The sequence below is a fragment of the Hyla sarda genome, chromosome 6, assembly GCF_029499605.1.
Source record: "Hyla sarda isolate aHylSar1 chromosome 6, aHylSar1.hap1, whole genome shotgun sequence".
Lineage (NCBI taxonomy): Eukaryota > Metazoa > Chordata > Amphibia > Anura > Hylidae > Hyla > Hyla sarda.
In genome coordinates this window covers 149,722,638-149,748,469 of record NC_079194.1, presented here as the reverse complement: position 1 = coordinate 149,748,469, position 25,832 = coordinate 149,722,638, and the positions used below count along the sequence as shown (strand labels likewise).

At 43.1% G+C, this 25,832-nt stretch overlaps 1 protein-coding gene across 3 annotated transcripts in view; it reads left to right on the top strand.

The window, feature by feature from the left end:
• Positions 1 to 5,106: 5,106 nt before the first annotated feature.
• Positions 5,107 to 25,832, top strand: part of KIAA0513 (KIAA0513 ortholog) — a 68,758-nt gene continuing 48,032 nt past the window's right edge. The window contains exons 1-2 of one of the 3 annotated variants that reach the window (XM_056525533.1): positions 5,110 to 5,710; positions 19,761 to 19,882. The gene's annotated coding sequence lies outside the window, so the exon portion shown is untranslated. Of the gene's footprint in view, positions 5,711 to 19,760; positions 19,883 to 25,832 lie in introns of all 3 variants that reach the window. The other 2 variants (XM_056525534.1, XM_056525532.1) reach the window with 2 other exon arrangements.

Sequence of the window (25,832 nt, the reverse complement as noted above, 5' to 3'; positions counted from 1 at the left end):
ATTTTGCACCTAAAATAACATTATGGCTTATTTTTTGCACCACCAATTCTACTTTGCAGTGACATTAGTGATTTTACCAAAAAATCCACAGTGAAACGGAAAAAAAATTCATTGTATGACAAAATGTAAGAAAAAAAAATGCCATTTTGTAACTTTTTGGGGCTTCCGTTTCTACGCAGCACAAATATCGGTAAAAATTACACTGTCAGGAACTGACCAGGGGGACAGGAAGAGTGAGCCCTAAACTTACCCTAAAACCGCTCTCCCTGCCTACTTGCCCATCCGCCCTAACTGGTGGATCGACAAATGGGCACCGGTCCCTCCCTGAGCTAAAGTGTAGGGGCCTAATAAAAATACATACTAATAAATAGTCGGTCACAAACCAGAAACAAAACCGGAACATAGAACTCAATAGTATAAGTTTAGAGGACACAGATCAGTGAGAGGGGACACCATGGATCAGCGTACATGAACAGAGGACACTATAGATCAGTAGTCATGTACAGAACTGCAAAGATCTGAAATCAAGAACTAATAAAAATAGAGATCAAAACACCAGACAGGAAAACAGATCAGTCAACAGACAGGAATATAGCATAATCCCCCAGAACATCCAGTAGACACAAAGTCCCCATGGACCAGAAACAGGGATCTATCGCTAATCAGGAATATTCGCATTCTGTATGCAAAACCTCCAGTAGACACGCAGTCCCCATGGACAGGTAATAGGGATGCCTATATACACAGGATATATTTATAGAACACTCTTCACACTGAACACAAGACAGGAATAATCGCAATCCCTTCAGAACACCTCCAGTAGACAAGAGTCCCATGGAGCGGTAACAGGGATGCCTAGATACACAGGATAGATTTATAGAACACTGTTCACACTGAACACACAAACTGGACACTCCACTCTAGGAGTAGCCATTAATAATAAATCCAAATAGACTACTGGCCAGCGGCACACTCCACCATGTGGTCAGGATGCTGGCCCAGTAGGAAAACCTAAATATAAAAAACACAGAACTTCATATAAACGGATACAAGAGAAAACAGTGTGAACAGAAAAAAAAATCATAACTACATGCAGGAAAACTAATACTTTTAACCCCTTAAGGACTCAGGGATTTTCCGTTTTTTCCTCTTTACCTTTTAAAAATCATAACCCTTTCAATTTTCCACCTAAAAATTCATATTATGGCTTATTTTTTGCGTCGCCAATTCTACTTTGCAGTGACAGTCATTTTACCCAAAAATGCACGGCGAAAAGGGAAAAAAAAATTCATTGTGGGACAAAATCGAAGAAAAAAATTCCATTTTGTAACTTTTGGGGGCTTCCGTTTCTACGCAGTGCATATTTCGGTAAAAATTACACCTTATCATTATTCTGTAGGTCCATACGGTTAAAATGTTACCCTACTTATATAGGTTTGATTTTGTCGCACACATTTTTTGCACCATGATCTGAAGTTTTTATCGGTATGATTTTTGTTTTGATCGGACTTTTTGATCACTTTTTATTCATTTTTTAATGGTATAAAAAGTGACCAAAAATGCGCTTTTTTAACTTTGGAATTTTTTTGCGCGTACGACATTGACCGTACGGTTTAATTAAGGATATATTTTTTTAGTTAGGACATTTACGCACGCGGCGATACCACATATGTTTATTTTTATTTATTTTTTACACTTATTTTTTTTATGGGAAAAGGGGGGTGATTCAAACTTTTATTAGGGAAGGGGTTAAATGACCTTTATTAACACTTTTTTTTTGTTACATTTTTTTTGCAGTGTTATAGGTCCCATAGGGACCTATAACACTGCACACACTGATCTCTTGCACAGATCACTGGCGTGTATTAACACGCCTGTGATCAGTGTTATCGGCGCTTGACTGCTCCTGCCTGGAACTCAGGCACGGAGCAGTCATTTGCTGATCGGACACCGAGGAGGCAGGTAAGGGCCCTCCCGGTGTCCTGCCAGCTGTTCGGGATGCCGCGATTTCACCGCGGCGGTCCCGAACAGCCCGACTGAGCAGCCGGGTCACTCACTTTTTCACCGCTTCTAAAGGGTTAGTACCGCACATTGCCGCGATCGGCGATGTGTGGTATTAGCCGCGGGTCCCGGCCGTTGATGAGCGCCGGGACCAACGCGATATGATGCGGGATCGCGGCGCGATCCCGCTTCATATCGCGGGAGCCGGCGCAGGACGTAAATATACGTCCTGCGTCATTAAGGGGTTAAAATAGTCATATTCTGACCCCTATAACTTAACTTTTTCTGCTTACAGGCTGGTATGAGGGCTTATTTTTTGCGCCGTGATCTGAAGTTTCTATCGGTACCATTTTTATATTGATGGGACTTTTTGATCGCTTTATATTCATTTTTTCATGATATAAAAAGTGACCAAAAATACGCTATTTTGGACTTTGGAATTTCTTTTGTGCGTACACCATTGACCTTGCAGTTTAATTAAGCTATTGTCTTTTTGTAGTAGTTAATTTTATATCTTTCTGTCCTGTTTAGGCTTCTTTCACACTGTTGTTTGACGTCCGCCAGGGAACCCTGGGAGAATAGCGGGAGAAAAAAATACATCATGTAATGTTTTTTCCCTCCTGCTACTCGGCAGAAAACAACGGCGCCTGATAGACCCCATAATAGTAAATGGGATCTGTTGTTTCCTGTTGTGTTCCATCAAAGATAACATGAAAAGTGCCTGATGGATGTTTTCCGATGGCACAATGGCAGTGTGAAAGGAGCCTTACCTGTATATTTTAGGGAAAGTGGTGAAGTGATCTAGGTTAGGGTTTTGGAACTTTATCCCTTGCTCTGTACATTTGTATGCCCTATAGATTATTATGTATCCCACTTTATGTTTCACTCTCATACCACTTGCCATTTTGATCTATTGTCTATAAATCTTCTCCATACTGTTGGGAAACAGACCAAATATAAATGCAAAAAAAGCAATGCTTGATCTGTTTAGTAATAACATTTATATAGCACCAACATAGCCTGCAACACTTTAAAATAGAGAGGAAACATTACAGAGTAAGGGCTTGTTCACACGGACACATTATTATTGTGAGTTAGCAACATGTTTCCTGCCTCGAATTTGAATGGGGGCAAACTGCGAAAATCCACTGCTGACTTCATTAAAGTCTATGGAACTCGCAATGAAATCTGCCCATGTGAACGAGCCCTTACAAACGAAACAACATGTATGTATATCAGGAAATAAGGATCAATACAAACCCAACAAGCTTGTGTGATGGATTGTCCCTCATACAGCCTTTATGGAGAAAAAATAAATAAAAAATCTAAAATGGTGTAATAATAGTAGAACCATGATACACTTAAGGTGGTACTCCGCCCCTAGACATCTTATCCCCTATGCAAAGGATAAGATGCCTGATTGCGGGGGACCCATTGCTGGGGACCCCTGTGATCTCCCTGCTGCACCAGTGTTTGTTTAGAGCGTCGGGTGCATCGAAGGAGGCTCGTGATGTCACGGTCACGCCCCCTCAATGCAAGTCTATGGGAGGGGGCGTGAAATCAATAGTATATTAGTTAGGGTTTGTGGGGATCTGGGGTGTTGCAATAGTGTAGCAGGGTCTGGTGGTATTAACCTTGGGGGGCAAGATGATATTAACCCCTTAAAGGAGATCTGTAGTGCAATATAACTTATCCCCTATCCAAAAGATAGGGGATAAGTTATAGATCACGGGGGGTCCGAGCGCTGGGGCCCCCCGGGATCTCCTGGACGGGGCCGCAGCAGTGTGCTGGAAAGGGGGGCTTTCCGTCCCCGCATGACATGGTGGCGAACACGCCCCCCCCCCCCCCCCCCCGCGATCTATAACTTATCCCCTATCCTTTGGATAGGGGATAAATTATTTTGCGCTGGAATACTCCTTTAAAGTTTGTGATGCCAGGATGTGGTTATTCCGGTATGGTAACCGCCATCAACCAACCCAAAAACGGTTTTCAATAAAGGAATGTCCAGAGCAGGAATTATGCAAGAACTGGAACTTTTACTTGTAATACTTAAATCGTCTTTACAGTTATGCAGTTTCTCTAGAGGCAACCGGGATACAGGATACCTTGCAGGCTTGCTGGGACTTGTAGTATTGAGAATATCTATGCAGGCCACTGTGCTACTAATATTATTCTTGAGTTGAGTAGTAGTCACTAGAATTGTAGATAGAGCTTGATAACTCACGTTTGGAAGTGGCTGCAGGTTCTTTAGGCTTTGACCTAGTGGAGATGAATTTAAATAGTACAGGTATTGTGCTTGGCTGAAATCCAGGAGATAAGAGATGGAGTTTAGAGACTACAGCCCCTTATATACTAAGGAGGCCGGACTAAATCCCGTTGGTTGTAAAGCCTGTGGTTCCTATGCCCAAGGAATTCTGGGTATGTCACATGACAGTGCTTCATATGTCTAACCTCTATACATTTGTACAACTTTATACATATTGACAATGCATACACAATATATACAATGCATTTATATAAGACAATAGAAGGTGAGCAAAGGGGTGAACCCTGCAGGAGAGCCCTATGGACAGCAGGGACTCTTCCTGAGGGGACTTACGGAGGGTACAGGACCATTTCCTGTACCGGGACACCACAGGGTTTGTAGGTCCATTTTGGTGCACTTCTTGGGTCCATTTCGGTGTACTGGGCCACAAATTCTGGTGCACAACCCAAAAAAAGGGTCGGGTTCACAATAGTAAATCAGAGCCAATGGGGGAGATTTATCAAAACCTGTGCAAAGGAAAAGTTGCCCAGTTGCCAACAGCAACCAATCACATCGCTTCTTTCATTTTACAAAAGCCTTGTTGAAAATGAAAGAAGAAAGCTGATTGGTTGCTATGGGCAATTGGTTGCTACGTCTTAAAGACAAACTTTATGGGGGAGATTTATCAAAAACTGTGCAGAGTAAAAGTTGCCCAGTTGCCCATAGCAACCAATCAGCTTGCTTCTTTCATTTTGCAGAGGCCTTGTTAAAAATGAAAGAAGAAATCTGATTGGTTGCTATGGGCAACTGAGCAAATTTTCCTCTGCACAGGTTTTAATAAATCTCCCCATATGTGTCTACTGTCCATTCTTAAACATCTCTAGTAGGTTTTCTTCAGGACACTATTAATAGAATTTTTCCAGAAGTTATGGAGCAGCAGCCTCTATGGATTCTTTCCACATGGTAATAGTCTGTGGAGGAGCAGGATCCTCTTCACTGGACTCCATATTTCCTCCTCCTATCATGGACAGGTCTCATTGGCTGCAGAGAGCTCCGGTACCGCTCCGTTACCGCGCATTCTGCAGGACAGACAGTTCTCTCTGGAGCAGACCGCTTGGGTTCCTGTTCTGCGGACTGCAGGGTGTTCTGCCCTGGTGAATGATGCAATATCTCTTTTATTTCATCCAAAGTCCTAGGTATTGATCTATACATACTGCTAATTCACAAGTGTGAGGGAGGTGAACCTGCAGACTGTGCAACGCTATCCTGAAAACTACATTTCCCAGCGGCCTCTGCGAACACAGCTCGGTGGTGGAGGAAGATGGCCGTGATTCCTGGGTCACGCATGCGTGGAAAGCTGCCAGCTGCTGCCAGTATGCGAGTGGGCACGGAGCAGGTAGCAGGGTTTGAGGACTTGGTACTGTCAGCATCGCTGGCTCCGGAGCTGGACACATGGACTTGCAGGTAAGAGGGGCCCCTGACCGGAGAAGGGTGGAAGGGCCACTGTACGGGGGGGAACTCACTTTCTGCTAGGGAGAAACAGCTGTGCCCGGGCATAGAATTAGGGGAGCGGGACCCGTGTAATGTATCTATGTATGTATGAGAGTGTATACAGTGTGTATGACTCCTGCCTGTGTGTATATAATGTATGTGATGTGTCCATATGGCAGCACGTGGAATAAATAGTGTTAGAACGTATGTGACTGTATATATGGAGTGCTTCTAATGCCTACAGGATGTATTGATATAGGTGTATATACAAGTATTTGTGTATATTATATCTCAGTAAGGTGTGTGTATACTTGTAGTATATATATATATATATATATATATATATATATATATATATAATGTGTGGGTGTGTATAGTGACTAAGTAAACATATTTATACTTTATATAAAAATGTGTGTTTGTGTATATAAATATATATATATATATATATATATATAGTGGTGTTTGTGTGCAATATATGATTGGTCTATAATGGCAGTGTTGTTGTGTTTGTCTGTGTAGTATATAATGGACCTATAATTGTGTTTTTGTCTTTGTGTAGCGTGTGTATATATATAATATGTGTGTATAGTGACTAAGTAAACTTATTTTTATACTAATATTTATACTTTATATACAAAGTGTGTGTGTGTGTGTGTGTATATATATATATATATATATATATTGTGGTGTTTGTGTGCAGTATATGATTGGTCTATAATGGCAGTGTTGTTGTGTTTGTCTGTGTAGTATATAATGGACCTATAATTGTGTTTTTGTCTTTGTGTAGTATTTGATAGATCTATAATGGGAGTGATTCTGTGTTGTCTATGTGTGTGTATATATATATATATATATATATATATATATATATATATATATATACACACACCCTCCTGTATAACAAGAACAATCTAAAGCAGTGGTCTTCAACCTGCGAACCTCCAGATGTTGCAAAACTACAACTCCCAGCATGCACGGACAGCCAACGGCTGTCCGTGCATTCTGGGAGTTGTAGTTTTGCAACATCTGGAGGTCCATAGGTTGAAGACCACTGATCTAAAGTGTCCGATGCCCATGAGGAAATGTTGCTGTGACCATGTTCTGTATTGTGTCATCTGTATCCTGACATTACACCATTGAAGCCTGTGTGAGAGCACTGCAGTCTGTTATGTGATCTTCCAGCTATAGGTAGCCTCCTATTGTATGGGGAAGATGCAGCTTTGAACATTCATTACATTGTATCATCCCTGTAGATAAATAATGACATAGTCAGATAGGCCAGTGCGCCTGTTAACCCCCTTCCTTCCCTCACTTTGTAGAGCTCCCAGTGTCACGATGACATGTCATGCTCCAGGCAGGTGGCACCAATTAACTCTGTATGTGCTGGAGCTTTCTGATCTGCTACATTATTATAACTTTACGGTTGACCTGTTCTGTGCTCAGTGGTTTATGTCACCGCAGTTGTTCCTTAGAACCTATTTATAATGTCACTTTCCTTTTCTCACGGAGTTTGAGGTTTGTCGCTGTTGGATGCCCGGACGTAGTTATAACAACTTACCTGTGATCCAGAATCAATAAACAACACATGGTAATAGGGTGGATTATCAGAATATCGCTTCATGTTACTGACCGTCACAGCGAGTAATTCACGACTCCTCAGATCTAGAACTGTCCTCATTCCCAGACTCCTCCGAGACGTATTAAAGGGTTACAATGAATGCTTTGGATCGTCATTCTGCTTTCATTATTTGTCACATCAGACATGTGGCTTGTATCGCTCATGGATGTAGCCAGGAGTCAGGTGTACCGGTGGCGTACTTAGTTCTTTTATTCTGTGCCTGTAAATAGGATCCTGAGTTCTGCAGAGTTGACTCATAGTAAATTACATCTTGTGTCTCATACATATGCAGGGGAGCTCAGAACTGCATTGATCACAGCCCTATATACAGAGGGGGCAGAATTTGCATGAGGTCCCTTACTCTAAAGGCCTTTCTGCTCTATTAGGGGGTTAGCATCTTTTAAAGGGGCAGTGTAGACTTTGTATTATGATTGATAGACAGTAATGTACAGGCCCTAAATAGTATAATGTTTCGAGGGAGGCAGATTTTGCATTGGAGTCTGGGAGCTTCAAGCCCCATCTTTGACAACTATAAATCCATGCACTCCCGGGTAAGATGTCAGGCCCTCCACTAGCAGACATGACCTATTTCAGCAACATTACTTTTTCTTACAAACCAGATAACGTTTTTGTTGAGACTGTTGGGGGAGGGGGTTGCCGGGATTACAACCAATCAGTGGCGGCCGGGAGCTGCCGGCTTTATCTGCTAATGTCCTTTTGAGAATGCAGAATAGTAATCCTCATTTTAATGTCTTTTAATCTGAATTGTCTGAGTATTTTCTGGAAGCTTTTCCTGCTGCATCTGAGGGTTAGAACTTTAGTGTCCAGCCCCTAGCTTTAAAACTACAATGCTCCGCATTGCCTTGACAACAGCGGTAATGCCCCTTTAAAAAACAAGTTTCTAATATACTTATAAGTAGGAATGCAGCAATACAGGTTTTCTTAAACCAAGTATCAATACTTTTTTTTTTTTTTTTTTAAAGTTCCGATGCTCTTCCTACACCTCTGTCTGCTCATTTGTCCCCTGTCACTGGACTTCCAATGATTGGCAGCATGACAGCTTCTTAAAATTACTGAACACCCTCACGCAGTGGCCATTTTTTTGTTCTTTTAAAGTGGCAGATGACTGTCAGCAGGAATTGAAATAAGTATCGGGATGTTTGCACGAGTACAGGTGTCAGTACTTAAAGGGGTTAAGTACACACGTCTTTCCGCTCTCTTTCGTATCCGTTACATAAACAGACAACAGTGCTGGACAGTCTGTTGCACGATGGACACCAACAGGTCCCACTGAGTTTACAGTGGGGATCAAAAGTTTGGGCACCCCAGGTAAAAATTGGTATTAATGTGCATAAAGAAGCAAAGGAAAGATGGAAAAATCTCCAAAAGGCATCAAAGTACAGATTAGACATTCTTATAATATGTCAACAAAAGTTAGATTTTATTTCCATCATTTACACTTTTAAAATAACAGAAAACAAAAAAATGGCATCTGAAAAAGTTTGGGCACCCTGCAGAGTTAATATCTTGTACTGCCCCCTTTGGCAAGTATCACAGCTTGTTAACGCTTTTTGTAGCCAGCCAAGAGTGTTTCAATTCTTTGCCCATTCTTCCTTACAAAAGTCTTCCAGTTCTTTGAGATTTCTGGGCTGTCTGCCACGCACTGCTCTTTTAAGGTCTATCCATAGATTTTCAATTATGTTGAGGTCACGAGACTGTGAAGGCCATGGCAAAACCTTCAGTTTACCCCTCTTGATGTAATCCCCCGTGGATTTCGAGGTGTGTTTAGGATCATTATCCATTTGTAGAAGCCATCCTCTCTTTAACTTCAGCTTTTTCACAGATGGCATCAAGTTAGCATCCATAATTTGCTGAAATTTTATTGAATCCATTTTCCTTGTGCCACTGGCTGCAATACAACCCCAAAGCATGATTGATCCACCCCCATGCTTAACAGTTGGACAGAGGTTCTTTTCATTAAATTCTGTTCCCCTTCTTCTCCAAACGTACCTTTGCTCATTCTGGCCAAAAAGTTCAATTTTAACCTCATCGGTCCACAGAACTTGTTTCCAAAATGCATCGGGCTTGTCTATATGTTCATTTGCAAAGTTCAAACGCTGATTTTTGTGGTGAGGACGTAGAAGAGGTTTTCTTCTGACGACTCTTCCATGAAGACCATATTTGTACAAGTATCTCTTTATAGTGGAATAGTGTACCACAACTCCAGTGTCTGCCAGATCTTTCTGGAGGGATTGTGCAGTCAAACGTGGGTTTTTAATTTGTTTTTCTCACAAACCTGCGAGCTGTTCTGTTTGATATTTTTCTTGGTCTTCCAGATCTTGCTTTAACTTCCACTGTTCCTGATGACTGCCATTTCTTAATTACATTCCGAACATAGGATATTGACATCTAAAAACGTTTTGCTATCTTCTTATAGCCTTCTCCAGCTTTGTGAGCGTCAACTATCTTCAGTTTCAGATTTTTAGACAACTGCTTAGAAGAACCCATGGTGCTGATTGTTGGGGCAAGGTCAGATGAGTCTGGGCATTTAAAACCTTTGAGATTGACATCACCTGGTCTTCCCAGAGGATGATTGAGAACAATCCATGACACCGGCAGGTCTCAGCTTTGCAAAAGGGGCAGTGCATGCTATAAATTCTGCAGGGTGCCCAAACTTTTTGCAGACGCCATTTTTTTGTTTTCTGTTATTTTGAAAGTGTAAATGATGGAAATAAAATCTAACTTTTGTTGACATATTGTAAGAATGTCTAATCTGTCATTTGATGCCTTTTGGAGATTTTTCCATCTTTCCTTGGCTTCTTTATGCACATTAATACAATTTTTGATCCCCACTGTAAATGGGATCCATTGAGTTTTCGTCTGGTATCCACTGTTTTGCAAGAGTTGAGCAGAGAAAAAAAACAGACCTGCAGTATATTTTTTCTCTGTTCAACTCCCATAGTTTCGGATTTTGCACATGGGGCTCACAATGCAAATGTGTCATCCAGGATAAAAAAAAAAAAAAATTGCTTTTATCCAGAAACAGCACATTTCTTGTCCTCAGTCTGTGTATAGTATTTCAACAGCTATGTTTTTGTAGATATCTGCTTGTTCTAAATAAGTAGAAACAAGTTTGGCATTCAGTGATTACAGTGTAGCAGATCTCCTTTTCTTAAAGGGGTACTCTGCCGCCCACATCTTATAAGATGTTAGATCGTGGGGGTCCCGCCACTAGGGACCCTCGTGATCTCCTTGCCGGCAGCTTCGGCGTCCGGATCACGCCACGCCCCCTCCATTCAGGTCTATGGGAGGGGGCGTGATGGCTAGTACAGAGAGATCACGCCTCCTCCCATACACTTGAATGGAGGGGGCGTGGCGGCCTGCATCTCCAGTCATCGGGCATGGAGCAGAGTTCGCTCCGTGACCCGAATGACAGGGGTGCCAGCCTGGAGATTGCGGGACCCCCGCGATCTAACATCTTATCTCCTATTCTTTGGAGAGGGGATAAGATGTGTGCGGCGGAGTACCCCTTTAAGCTACGTTCATATTGCCATCGGGCTCCGCTGTATTGAGCTCCGTCGACAGCTCCATCGTAATGATGGGAGTTTAGCAGAGAAAAAAAAATAGTGCATGCACTATACAAGTCAAAGGACCCAGTGGTGTCAGTTGTGCTCCCGGCAATTTTGAGGCCATTCAGTACCAAAAAAAAGGAGCCTGAAGGACCCAGAACAGGTCAGAGCACAGTGGAAATGTGAGCCTAGCCTTATAACAAGCGTGGCCCCTTGATTGAGCACAAACAGCATAAGTGTACAGGGATGGAGTCAAGAGAGAGTAATTACGAAAATGTCTCAAGTTTTTATGCAACCAAGAGACTTGCACAAAATCTGTTACTATTTTATGCTACAATTTCCCCCGTTGTTTTTTGAAAGATCTATGGACTAGGGACTACCAGACAAAAGTTTTAGTCACAGCTGACTTGATTTAAGATGAGGACAGACTGTCTTCAGTTGACTAAAATGATTGAAAAATTAATAGTTAATTTCTACCCGACAATTTTTTTTAAAATTTTGTGTATGGGTTTCTTAAAGGTGTACTCCGGTGCTTACACATCTTATCCCTTATCCAAAGGATAGGGGATAAGATGCCTGATCGCGGGAGTCCCGCCGCTGGGGATGCCCGTGATCATGCACGCGGCACCCCGTTTGTAATCAGTCCCCAGAGCGTGTTCACTCCGGGTCTGATTACGGGCGACTACAGGGCCGGCTGCTTGTGACGTCACGGCTCCGCCCCCGTGTGACTTCACGCTCCGCCCCTCAATGCAAGCCTACAGGAGGGGGCGTGATAGCTATCACGCCCCCTCCCGTAGGCTTGCATTGGGGGGCGGAGGCATGACGTCACATGCCGCCGGCCCTGTAGTCGCCGTATTCAGACCCGGAGCGAACACGCTCCGGGGACTGATTACAAACAGGGTGCCGCGTGCATGATCACGGGTGTCCCCAAGCGGCGGGACTCCCGCGATCAGGCATCTTATCCCCTATACTTTGGATAGGGGATAAGATGTCTAAGCACCGGAGAACCCCTTTAAACCTTGCAGGGGTTATCTGTCATTTTGCAAAACTTTATATCCTGCTGGGGCCAGCAAAAAATACAACACTATACTTACCTAGCCCTGGTCCCCTGCAGCTCGCATTCAGTATGATCTGTTTGTCCGATCTCATCTCTTCTTCCTGCGAGCAACTGGGGTTATGTAAGTATAGGTTACATTTCTATGTTTTTCTCTGCTCTAGAGGGATAGTAAGTTTTGTAAAGTGCCAAACCACTGAAACCCTCTCAAATCAGTAGTTCTAAGCCGGGGAAGTGTGGTATTCCCCAAGTGCCAATTAAATCTGACCTTTTCCCTATAAAAGTTTATGCATTAAAAAGGTCTGATTGGTTGCCCGGCTGGCCGGGGAGTGGACTTCCCTGGCTTATAATTACTGATCGCAGCAGGTTTTAGAAGTGAGACCCAATGGGATTAAGACTGTTGACGTGTCTGGGCAACGTGTCAAAAGTTTATTTTTTTTAATGATCGTATCCATTTAAATAGCTGTTTGTAAATAATGACTTATTTTATTGAAGGAAAAAAATATTGTTTAGCCCTATGAGAAAAAGTAAGTGCCCCGTATAGCTGCTAAATCAACCTGTCAACCAGATTCACTTGACAATTAGGTTGAATTCCACCAGTCACACCCAGGCATGATTCCTGCAGGACAAGTTGTAACATTTTATCGAAGTATCTCTTCAGTAGAACCTGTCTGGCAATGTGAAGCAGCTAGCAGGTGTCAAAAAGCAGCACATGATGTTTCACATGAGCTTCAAATATAGATGCCAAATATAGTCATTGAGAACCATCAGTGTGGAGCATCCATTGATAAGGCTCTGGGACTCTAGGGAACCACAGCAAGTGCCATTATTTACAAATGGAATAAAACTTGGAACAGTGGTGAACCTTCACTGAAGTAGCAAGCCTAGCAAAGAGCGCTGATTCATCCAGGAGATTACAAAAACCTAGTCAAATAATAAAATAACTACAGGCTTTAATTAGCACATAATTCCACAATAAAAAATAGACACCAGGGAAAAATAGGATCCAAGCAGAGGCACACCTAGTGCCCATTGTGCCCTTGGAGAAGTCCTGTATTGGCGATAGCAATGGATAGCTGAGTGGTAAATACTCTGAGCTCTTTTAGTCTTCAAACTACTGAATGAGAGTTCCACTTGGAAATTCCCATGCAGCAGCCCCCATTGCCTTCAATGAGGATATGAAACTTTTTTTCATATATCAACTGGCTGCAGAAAGTTAAAAAGATGTGTAAATTCCTTCTATTAAAAAAATCTTAATCCTTTCAGTACTTATGAGCTGCTGAAGTTGAGTTGTTCTTTTCTGTCTAAGTGCTCTCTGGTGACACCTGTCTCGGGAACTGTCCAGAGTAGAACTAAATCCCCATAGCAAACCTCTTCTACTCAGTGCAGTTCCCGGGACAAGCAGAGATGTCATCTGAGAGCACTGTTGCCAGACAGAAAAGAACAACACAACTTCAGCAGCTGATAATTATTGGAGGGATTAAGATTTTTTAATAGAAGTCATTTACAAATCTGTTTAACTTTTGGCACCAGTTGATTTTAAAACATTTGTTTTCCACTGGACTCAGGGACAGACACCACCAGTAATTTTTATGGTGTAATCTTTTTGTGTTTTCCAATATTATGTATTCTGCTTGGCATTGTCTGTGTGTGTTTGTGTCTCATGTTTGTCTCAGTTTCCTTCTGGTGTTCTGTTTTACCTCCCACAGCCCTCAGACATACAAGGAAGATAATTGGCTTCTGATGAAATTATCCTCTGACAGAGGGAGGGCGACGGGAGGAGGAGGACAAGAAATGCTATGGCTCGTGCCGAGCGATGGCATATCCCCACACCATAGGAGGCCTGAGATTGATGACATAATATGGTCCAGTATCCCAGGCCAGCGGGTTCCAGCCTGTGGCAGGCCAGCTGTTGTGAAACTACAACTCTTTACAAGCCTTTGAAATTGTCCGACTATTTTTGTTGGGAGTTGTAATTTTACAGCCGCTGGAGAGCCACATGTTTCAGACAACTGGTATAGACCACATCAGTCAGGTGTCTCGACATCACTATGGTCTGTGATTCCACACATTCTAGACCAACATTTTTAAGGTTGTTGGTATTCTCTTGTGACTCATGGTGTCTCTTTCAGCTGCAGTCTCTGCCCTTTGGTACCATCCTTCTTGTCTCACTGATTATCATCCAAATCTTTAGATCAGCCTCTCACCCCCTCCCCTTGTTCTACCTTGGCACAGCCCTCGCCTTTTGAGGTGACTTATACAGTGTTACATTGTTTGCAGAGACTTGCAGCATCATAAAATCCATGCACCTGAGCCCTACTGCAGAGAGAGGGGTTTAGAGTAGTGGTTCTCAACCTTTTTGGAGAATGTACCCCCAAAGGCTGAAATTATGTCCGCGGGTACCCCTCGCGCAAGGCTTATCTGCAGACAAAAGGAGTGTGCTTACCTTTATACCAATGCGATACTTAAAGGGGTACTCCGGCGATTGGACATCTTATCCCCTATCCAAATGAAGATGCCTTGCACGGAGCACCCCATTAAAATCAGTCCCCGGAGCGTGTTCGCTCCGGGTCTGATTACTGTAGATCACGGGGATGGAACATTGTGACGTCACCCCTCAATGCAAACCTATGGGAGGGGGCGTGATCAGGCATCTTAGGGATAGGGGATAAGATGTCTAAGTGCCAGAGTAACCCTTTAATCCCCTTGTGCCATTATTCTCCCCTCTATATCTTTATCCCCTTGTGCCATGATCCCCTTTTGCCATTATTCACCCCTCCATCTTAATCCCCTTGTGCCATTATTATCCGATATGGCAAAAGGGGATCAGAGGGAGGGGCGAATTATGGTACAAGGGGATAAAGATGGAGGGGGGGGGGGTAATGGCAAAAGGGGATTAAGATAGGGGGGGGGGTAGTGATAATGACAAAAGGGGATCAGAGGGAGGGGGAAATAATGGCCCAAGGGGATTAATCCCCTTGTGCCATAATTCCCCCCTCCCTCTGATCCCCTTTTGCCATTATCCCTCTCTCCCCCATCTTAATGCCCTTGTGCCATTAATTCTCTCCCCCCACCCATCCCTCCTACACATCCCTCCCTCCCATACACTTATTTATTTATTTTTTACATTACCCGGCTTGTTCAGGTACAGCTCCTAGAGTTACGTTCCTGTAGTCCCTTTCGGCGCCGCACAAAAGTGTGACGTCCTCCTGCGCTGTGCAGCACCTCTGCGCAATGTCAGGGGATGTCACATGTCTCCCCAGCAACCACACAGCTCCCGTAAAGTAGCCACAGCCATGATATTTTACTGAGAGCTGCCGCGGCTATTCCCCGCAATGCACTGACAAATACTGACCAATGCATGGCCGGTATTTGTCAGCGCATTGCGTACCCCTGCACAGCCGATGGCATACCCATAGGGGTATGCGTACCACCGGTGGCTAACCCCTGGTTTAGAGCAACCCAGGTTAGGAGAGACCATTCATACCAGTGCATGTTGAGGCCCATGAGAGGAGTGACCACCAATATATACCCCCATTAACTCCCCCCACGATTTGATGACCAGACCCTAGAATGATACATCTGTCTAGTTATGCAGTGATATTTGAATTTGTATGTTTTAAAAGATAGAGTGACCATCTGGGATTCCTTGAATGCTTGGTGACTATAAATATGATCACAATTACAGATCCCAAGGTGGTTGCCTTCCAACTTGCCTAGACTCTTGAACCCAAGTCTGCTTCATACTATGTATCCCATTCAGGAATCATAGAGAGCTGGTTAATCTGTGTTAGTTAAAACCAGTTACTGTTTTGGTTGTAACTCTGCTACTTGACATTCATAAATGACAAAACAAATTGATTTCTTATAAAGTGCTGTGTGTGTGTGTGTGTGTGTGTGTGTGTGTGTGTGTGTTGGGGGGGGGGGGGGTTGGAGTATTTGGTGATAAAGGCTGTAATCACTGCAATAATGCTAAATGGCCACAAAAAAGCCATTTAGCAGTACGGTCAAGTTGGGTGACATCCCCCGGCACAACTTCTCGTAGAGATGCATTCTCCACTGCTGCCTTTGTCCTGCATGAAATGGAACCAGTAATTGTGTAATAACCACAGATTGGAGGATGAGTTGTCAGGAATTGGGGGTGTTAGCTGCAAAACCAGAAAAACTGTGCACACAAGGAAATGTCTCCAAGAGGTGCATGAAGAAACTGGTATGAGGTCTTAGTGCTGCTCCAACTGCACACAACTGTTTTCTTATTCCTCACTCACTCTATTAGAGAGCTACCACTCAGGGGTGCCCAGGCATGAGGACCAGAGCCCCCCTTGTTTATTAGGGTCAGCAGGGAAAGCAGACTACTGGGAAATGGAATACTGCAAAAAAAAAAAAAGAATTTAAGGCTCCTTTCACACAGTCTTTTTTTGCAGTTTTTGTGGCATGTGTTCAGAGTCGTGAGTGAATAAAAAAACACACAAACTGCCACTGACCTCAAAAAACAGACGTCAAGTTTGGAAAAAAGGCCAAAAAAGCGTTGTAGGTGTAAATGCTGCAAAAACTGTTTTTCTGACACCAGTGTCTGATAGGTGTTGTTCCCATGTATTGGGACCTGCATGTATCTTAAGATCAGTGACCCTCTGGCCCCCTCTGATTTGGTTGTGGCTTTTGTGGTTGGGAAGATGAAACCTGCTGAATGTTTACTCTACCACCATAAGTATCATGTACGATGCTGGAACATAAATGTGCTTTTCCTGTAGCGCCCATTCAGGGCATGTGATGTAAATCTCCAGATGGCAATAGCCCTTCAACTGCATCCAGAGGTTCATTCTCAATTCTGACTGCAGCTTTCATATCATGTTGCCCTCTTGTGGTGCCCTATGGAAGGTGCAGTTTTTCCAAGCACATAAACACCACATAACCCCTGGTGTTGTATGGCAGAGCTGCATTGCATACATTTCTGTCTGTTTTGCATACTCTCGGTTCATTTCAAGTTTTACCATTTACAAATGTCAATGAAGCTTAGAATGTTCATAGGAGTATAAGATATAACTGAAGATCAGTATAAGGAAAGTGAAGGAGCATTAAGAAGTAGCTGGTATGTGACATTATAATAAATATTTGGATGGCTGGCTCTAGGACGTCGCCCTTCCTATTGTAGGGGTAGTGTGTTGGCAGGAGGCTTGGTGTGTACACGCCAGACTTTCTATGTTGTTATCTCACCGTCTGTTCTCTTCCTTTTTGCCATACACAGCTCTGTCATCCTGCTGCTTCCCTCAATTTATGCCTTTGTCACTTCCGGCTAGAGCTACTTTTATCCACAGTGACTCATTTCTGTCATCAAAAGGAGAACGGCGCATGCTGGGAGATGGCACAGACGTCTCTCATTGATCAGACACCATAAGACATTCGGTTTTGTACATGGACCAGACCAGTGTTTCCAAACCAGTGTGCCTCCAGCTGTTGCAAATCTTCAACTCCGTGCATGCCTAAACAGCATTTGGCTGTCTGGGCATGCTGGGGGTTGTAGTTTTGCAACAACTGGAGGCACACTGGTTGGGAAACACTGGACTATACAGTGGTTGACTACTGCTTGGTGACACTGTTTAGCTATGACGTGCAAGTAGTTGCAATTGGACACTTCCGATTTCTATGCTAGCTGAAATTCTCAGTACAAAAAAATGAAAAAAACAGTTAACCAACTCCCCACCATGCAGGAATCGCCCTTTGCTGCCATCGGTCGCGCATTACAGGGGAAAATGTGGGGCTGACAGTTGATGAATCTTTTGGTCAAAACAACATGATCAGCTTCCGAACAAGCATTTGCTTGTTCATTGGTCAATAACTGTCCTATTACACAGGGCAATATTGGTCTGTTTGGCTAATAATCACCACATGTAATAGGGCCTTAAGAATTAGTTAATCTGTGCCATTTCCCAGAGAGGGCTGTATGGGTTGTCCTAGGGCTGGGCGGTATGACCAAATATGTGTGTCATGGTATTTTTGTAACGGTAAATAACGGTATTTCCCTCCCCCCCCCCCCCCCCGAAAATTAATAATCAGCGCTGCGCTGTCCCCATCGGGGTAAATATTCACACAACACCCGCAAGCGCTGCCCTCCTCCACCTCCTGTTTTTTGCGGGCTGCCGGCGCTGACACTCTATACTGTACCCTGTATCCCTATACCCGGGCTGCAAGAGATAAACAAAATAAACTTTAACACACGTTCCTACGTCGGCCTTACACTCTTCCTGGGGACGGGAACGTCGGACAGCCGTCAGCCTATCACCGGCCGCAGCGAAGTTCCACCTCGGCCAGTGATAGGCTGAGCCCACTGTCATGTAAGAAGCTGGTCGGCTTCTTACATGACAGTGGGCTCAGCCTATCACCGGCCGAGGCGGAACCTCACTGCGGCCGGTGATAGGCTGACGGCTGTCCGACGTTCCCGTCTACAGGAAGCTGGTCCAGACGGACGGGGAAGGTGAGTTAACGTTTATTTTGTTTATGTTTTGCAGCCCGGGCATAGGGATACAGCGTACAGTATAGAGTGCCAGCGCCGGCGGCCAGCAACAAACAGGAGGTGGAGGAGGGCAGCGCTTGCGGGTGATATGTTAGTATTTACCCCGATGGGGACAGCGCAGCGCTGGGATGATAATTAATTGGGGAAGGCAGAAGAGCGCTCGTGGGTCACACATGATTAGTTCCCCGATTTGGGTACAGCGCAGCGCTGGGCTGATAATTAATTCTCGAGGGGGAGGGGCCAAACTGGTATTGCGGAATGGGGAAAAAATTCATATTGTGCAGGACAAAAATTTTGGTATTCGGTATGAACCGGTATACCGCCCAGCCCTAGGTTGTCCTATCATAAAACCTGTATGAAGGTCAAGTCACCAGATCTGTTAGGTGCCTCAGGAACTCTCTGACGGTTATTTGGTGCAGATGGTCACCCTGCGCCGGTTATCTCTGATATAGGAGTGGGGAAGGGTAGTGTAGTGCAGTCGGGTGTGTATATTGATCATTGTCACCTAGACAGTTTGGAATGAACATACATGAACAGTCTTCCATGCTTGACAAAGCACATGAGTTTTTGCAGACTTCTTGGGCAGATCATTTAAAGGGGCACCAATCCTACAGTCCATCTTCTTCATTTTCTCTGAGCTAAACCGTTTTCTCTTATCAGCCATTTCGGACTAGTACAATGCCTTACATAGCATTTGTCAGTTCAGCTGCTTTAAAGAGTTACTCTGGTGGAATTATTATTATTATTTTTTTTAATAAACTGGTGGCATAGTTAAACAGATTTGTAAATTACTTCTGTTTAAAAATCTTAATCCTTCCAGTACATATCAGCTGCTGTATACTGAGGAAGTTCTTTTATTTTTGAATTTCTTTTGTGTCTGATCACAGTGCTCTCTGCTGACACCTCTGTCCATGTCAGAAACTGTCTAGAGTACAAGCAAATCCCCATAGCAAACCTCTCCTGCTCTGGACAGTTCCTGACATGGACAGAGGTGTCAGCAGAGAGAACTGTGGTCATACAGAAAAGAAATCCAAGAAGAAAAGAACTTCCTCTGGAGCATACAGCAGCTAAGTACTGGAAAATAAAGATTTTTAAATATAAGTAATTTACAAATCTGTTTAACTTTCCGGCACGAGTTAATAAAAAAAAAAAAAAAAAAAAAAATTTTTCACTGGTGTACCCCCTTTAAGTCTTGGCAGCTGTGTAATGCACTATAAAAACTGACCTACCAGACAAAATTGTAAAACTAGTTTCCTATGTGTTTTTAGGAACCTCTGTGAAAGCCCTTTTCCCTGTGAGAAAAGTGGTCCAGAAGTTACAGTTTTCCCCTTGGGTTACAGGTAAAAACTGACCAGCGATGCCCAAAGGGAGTTAGTCAACCTTGTTGTTGGTGAGTTTTCTTCCTTATGCCAATTGCAGAGACTTGTAAGAATCTCCTTGCCTACAGCTTTGGCTTTACTAAGAAGATTGAATGCAGATCCATAGTATACCCCCTTCTGCCTGCCAATTGGTGTAAATATCAGCTTCTTCGTCCCAAAGCAAAATTGATTCCGGCTTTGCATAGCCCTATACTTGCACTGGAAAAGAGGTATTTGGGCCTCTTGGGATAGAGGCCCCAATGTTGACTTTTACGCTTCCCTATAGTTGAACTATTGTTCTGGGGGATATACTATATTTCTCACCTTAGCTGAGCTAACAAAATGCTGTTTCCAAACCTTGTTAACAAATGTCACTGTATGCACTGTTTGCAGAAAGTAAATTAAAGGAGTAATTACATTCCAACTGTCCAATAATGTCTGGTTCCCAGATCTCTTAGGTTCTTCCATCTGTTATTGGGGCAAAAGTGACATGTTATTTATTTTCTTTGTGGTAAGCTCTGAACAATGACCCCCTCCGTGCTGATTGTGGCTCAAGTAAAGCTGAGGATCTTGCCTGTTTGAAGTCTAGTCTGGGTTCTGTAAATGGGGTCTGTATATACATGGTGAATATTATCTGGGGTCTTTATATATGGTGATCTTTAAAAATGGGTTCCCATCCTTGGAATCTCCCTAATGTCCCTTCTCAAAAGTTGGCAAATATAAAGGAACATTGTAATGTTGTGCATGATCTGCACTCTTATGCACTGACATGTCTTGCTCAGAGATGGATATTGATGTACTGAAGCCAGTGTTAGCCTAATGAAGCGCATCTGCCCCTGTTCATCTCCACAGCCGCCACTCCAGCCAGTTGTCTCCTAAATGTCTTCAGACCGCCGTATCTGCCTGTGATGATGGGAGACTGGCAGCCATGGCTGAAGGAGAACAACACAGAGCACTGTGCCCTTCTCTGCTTCCAGGACTTGTCTGCACGCTAAACTTTAATTGGAGGAGACAGCTCTGAGCATGTGATACGCCGACATTTTATGGTGCGCTCTGCCAGGGTTTACATAACTCCATAGGCATCGGCTGTTATAGACTAGCAGGATGGAGGTCTATTTCAGGGTCCAGAAAGGGTCAACATCTCCTGAGTACCTGCGTTAAGAATTCAGCACTCTAAGCTCTAGTTAAAAGATACAAAAGGGGGGGAGTAAAACAGTTTCAACAGCTACGTGTTTCGACCATGTGGTCTTTATCATATACGGCTGTAAAACTGTATGGTCAAATCTTGTAGCTGTTAAAACTGGTGGGGATCTTAGCGCTGAGACCTGACCTATCAAAACTGTTGACATGTCTCTGTAACATGTTAAGAATTTTTTTTATAGAAATCATGGCTTTGTCCAAGCTAAAGCACAGGCATGGACAAAGTACAGTAAGTGAGGGTGGAGTAAGACCGGAGAGAGACCAGAGGAGTCCTACCAGACAGGAGAGCCCAGAGGAGTCCTACCAGACAGACAGGAGACAGCCCAGAGGAGTCCTACCAGACAGACAGGAGACAGCCCAGAGGAGTCCTACTAGACAGACAGGAGACAGCTCAGAGGAGTCCTACTAGACAGACAGGAGACAGCACAGAGGAGTCCTACCAGACAGACCGGAGAGAGCCCAGAGGAGTCTTACCAGACAGGAGAGAGCCCAGAGGAGTCCTACCAGACAGGAGAGAGCCCAGAGGAGTCCTACCAGACAGACAGGAGACAGCACAGAGGAGTCCTACCAGACAGACAGGAGAGAGCCCAGAGGAGTCCTACCAGACAGACAGGAGAGAGCCCAGAGGAGTCCTACCAGACAGACAAGAGAGAGCCCAGAGGAGTCCTACCAGACAGACAGGAGAGAGCCCAGAGGAGTCCTACCAGACAGGAGAGAGCCCAGAGGAGTCCTACCAGACAGGAGAGAGCCCAGAGGAGTCCTACCAGACAGGCAGGAGAGAGCCCAGAGGAGTCCTACCAGACAGGCAGGAGAGAGCCCAGAGGAGTCCTACCAGACAGGAGAAAGCACAGAGGAGTCCTACCAGACAGGAGAGAGCACAGAGGAGTCCTATCAGACAGGAGAGAGCACAGAGGAGTACTAGCCCACCCTCACTTACTGGACTTTGCCCATGCCTGTGCTTCAGCTTGGACAAAGCCATGATTTTATAAGCCATGATTTCTATAAAAAAGAAATAAAGATTTCTTATGAAGTATATTAGAAAGGTTCATGTTTTGCCAAGATGTACAACATATAAAAAGTTTTTGAATCTGACAGTGCCCATTTAGTGAACATTCTGAGGCCACACAGTTGTTTAAAATGGTGATTGGATGAGCAGACATCTGCTGTAGGAATGACACACTGCAAAAAAGGGGTATTCCAGGATTTTTTTTTTTATTTGACTATACTACAGGGGCTGTAGAGTTAGTGTAGTTGATAATATAGTGTCTGTACCTGCGTGTGACTGTTTTCTCACAATTCTTATGTGATTTTCACCCCAATATTTATTTTTAACAGCATACAAAATGACTGTTGTCTCAGATTTTTCCCAACTTGCAATGCGGTCGAGACCTGACTCACTAGTCAGCTGATGACAGGGAGCCTGTCTGCTTCAATGGGTGGAGGGATCAATCTGCAACTAATGCAACAGCTGTAGGCACCCTGATTGAAAACCACAGGTCTTTTGAATGGATTCAGCTCATTTATGTTTCAATGGGTGGGGTGGCTGATGTGTGGGAGGGAGGAAAATGGAATTATGGGATTTGTAGGAAAAAAAGAAAATTAAAACAGGAAATACCAGTTCACAAAAAGCTAGCCACAGTATTATGGTAATCTCACAACATAGCCATTTAGCCCAGAGACAAGCACAGACCCTTCCTAAGCATGTCAATCACTGTCTGCCAGGTACGTACTAAAATCACCTTATGGTGGACAACCCCTTTTAAGGCTGCTTTCACACTATAGAATTATCCGTTTTAAAGATCTGTTATAATGATCCTTTAACAAAACCATTACAAAACGGCCATTACAAAATCCAGTTCAGGGGTGTGGAAATTTTATTAAAAAAACTACTTGTCCACAGGACTAAAATTTAGCAAAATCCACTTGTCCCTCATGACAATCCACTTGTCCGGGCCAATTTTAGCTTTTACACTCTCGGTTTTTTTCTCCTTGCCCTATAAAAGCCATAACTAACTACTATAATGATACCTTTTTAATTTTTCCATAACATATTCTCCGAAACTAAAACATTGGTGAAGTGAAATTGAAATAGTAAAAGATAATTTTGCAGATTTGGTGGTTTTCCTTTCTACGCCATTTACCTTGTGGTTGAGCTAACATGTTAATTTGATACTTTAGACCGACCTGATTACAGCAATACCAGATTTGTATAGTTTCCGTCATGTTTTACCAATTAAAAAATAAAAATTCTGAACTTTTTAGATTTTTCTTTTAATTGTAATTTTCTGACCCCTGTAGCTTTTTTCAATTTTTTTTTTGCATTCCAGGCTGTTTTATGTATCGGTACCATTTTGGTATTTATCTGACTTTTTAATAACTTTTAACTTTTTTTTCTGGCATATTATAAAAATTGAAATTTTGTGGTATGGTATTTTTTTTTTACATTGACGTAATTTACTGTACGGGATACATAATGTTATATTTTAATACTTTGTACAATTACGCACACAGCGATACCAAATATGTTTATTTTTATTATGTTTACATGTTTTTATATAGGAAAAGGGCATGATTTGAACTTTTAATATGGAAGGGGTTATTGTGTATCTTAAAGGGGTTATCCACCATAAGGTGATTTTAGTACGTACCTGGCAGACAGTAATGGACATGATTAGGAAGGATCTGCGCTTGTCTTGGGGCTAAATGGTTATGTTGTGAGATTACCATAACACTGACTAGCTGTTTGTGAATTTGTATTTCCTGTTTTACTTTTCTTTTTTTACTACAAATCCCATAATTCCATTTTCCTCCCTCCCACACATCAGCCACCCCACCCATTGAAACAAAATACCTGTGGTTTTCAACCAGGGTGCCTACAGCTGTTCAATTCGTTGCAGATTGATCCCTCCACCCATTGAAGCAGACAGGCTCCCTGTCATCAGCTGACTAGTGAGTCAGGTCTCGTCCGCATTTCAACCTGGGAAAAATCTGAGACAACAGTCATTTTGTATGCTGTTAAAAATAAATATTGGGGTGAAAATCACAGAAGAATTGTGAGAAAACCATCACACACAGGTACAGACACTATATTATGAACTACACTAACTTTACAGCCCCTGTAGTATAGTCAAATAAAAAAATTCCTGGAATACACCTTTAAACTTTTATTAAACATTTTTTTTTACACTTTTTTTAGTCCCTCAGGGGATTTTTAGGAGTAATCATTAGGTTCCTCATACAGATCAACAGAGTTCTATTGAACTCCATTGATCTGTGTGCTCTGCGATCCATTGATAGCCTAGTCCAGCCAGGCTCTATCAATGACAGAGCCATGGACACCAGGAAGCAGAGGCAAGCCCTCCGGCTACCTCTATAGTGGATCGCCCTCCTGTGATCGCGCTGCGGGGGGGGGAGCATTCACATGTCCCTTTAGACGCCGCTGTCCGCTTTGACAGTGGTGATCTAAAGGGTTAATAGTCAGCCGCGGCGCTCGGGATCGCCACATGCTGGCTATTAGCGGCGGCCCCCAGCTACTGAAATCAGCCGGGGGCTGCAGAGTATGGAGCAGGCTGGAGTCAGGAGCCTCCTCGATACTCCCCTGTGAGCGCTGCCGTGCTTGTTGGGGGCTTTGAGGTCAGGCCCTGCTTGCCCGAAGCAGGGGTTAGAGCCTAAAAAATTCACCTGCCCGGTGCCCGGAACTGCATGTCCCGGGCGTCGGGCGATACAAATTCCACATCCCTGCCATTATAGTCTATGGGATTTTTAAATTATCTGTTTTAACCCGTCATAGCCCGTTATTAATAACAGACGTTATTTTGTGATGGAAGATAAAGGGAGAAATAGTGCATGTACTATTTCTTCCGTTCTTTCTCCCGTCACAAAATAACGTCCGTTATTAATAACGGGCTATGACGGGTTAAAACAGATAATGTAAAAATCCCATAGACTATAATGGTATTGTTTAACGGCTGTTTAACGTCCGTTTTTAATAGTTTTGTTAACGGATCTTTAAAATGGATGACTTTATAGTGTGAAAGGAGCAACGCCGATGAAATGATGAATGGTGCACACAGGAGTAATGATTAAGTTTAAAATGTACAAACTTGAAAAAATACATAAAATCACAGAAAAGATTAGCAGAAAGAATAAGAAATAAGAATATAAAGGCACCAGAATACAACAAAATGGGTGGGTAAAGGTCCTGGAAGTGCTTGATGCAAGTGAACATGCATGGCAGGATGTAAACTACAATAGGTAAGTAATAGGTCATGCATAAACATGAGCCATATAATAGCAGCATAAGTTCACAATGCCAAAGTCAAAATACAGCAAACCACTAAATAGATGAAGGTGCCAGACCTTACCCACCAGAGTCAATAAAGTTTGTATATTTTAACTTCATCATTACTCCTTTGTGCACCATTCATCATTTAATCGGCATTGCCAGTTTCTAGTGCACATTTACTTACATTTAAGTAAGGTGTTGTTTTCGGTGTCCATTGTGAAAGGAGCGTAAGATGAGAGTATAGTCTGTTTTTGTTTTTAGCCCACACAGTCTATTTTAAAACAATCTGTGTGGTGCTAGAATATTTGTTTTTGTTTTTTCATTTTATTTTAACATCCGCTTGTTGCACAGTGTACGTTTAACCAGTTTCCAGTGATACTTACCTCTTCAAGCATATACAGTATCTCACATAAATGAGTATACTCCTTACATTATTGTAAATATTTTATATCTTTTCATGTGACAACACTGAAGAAATGACACTCTGCTACAATGCA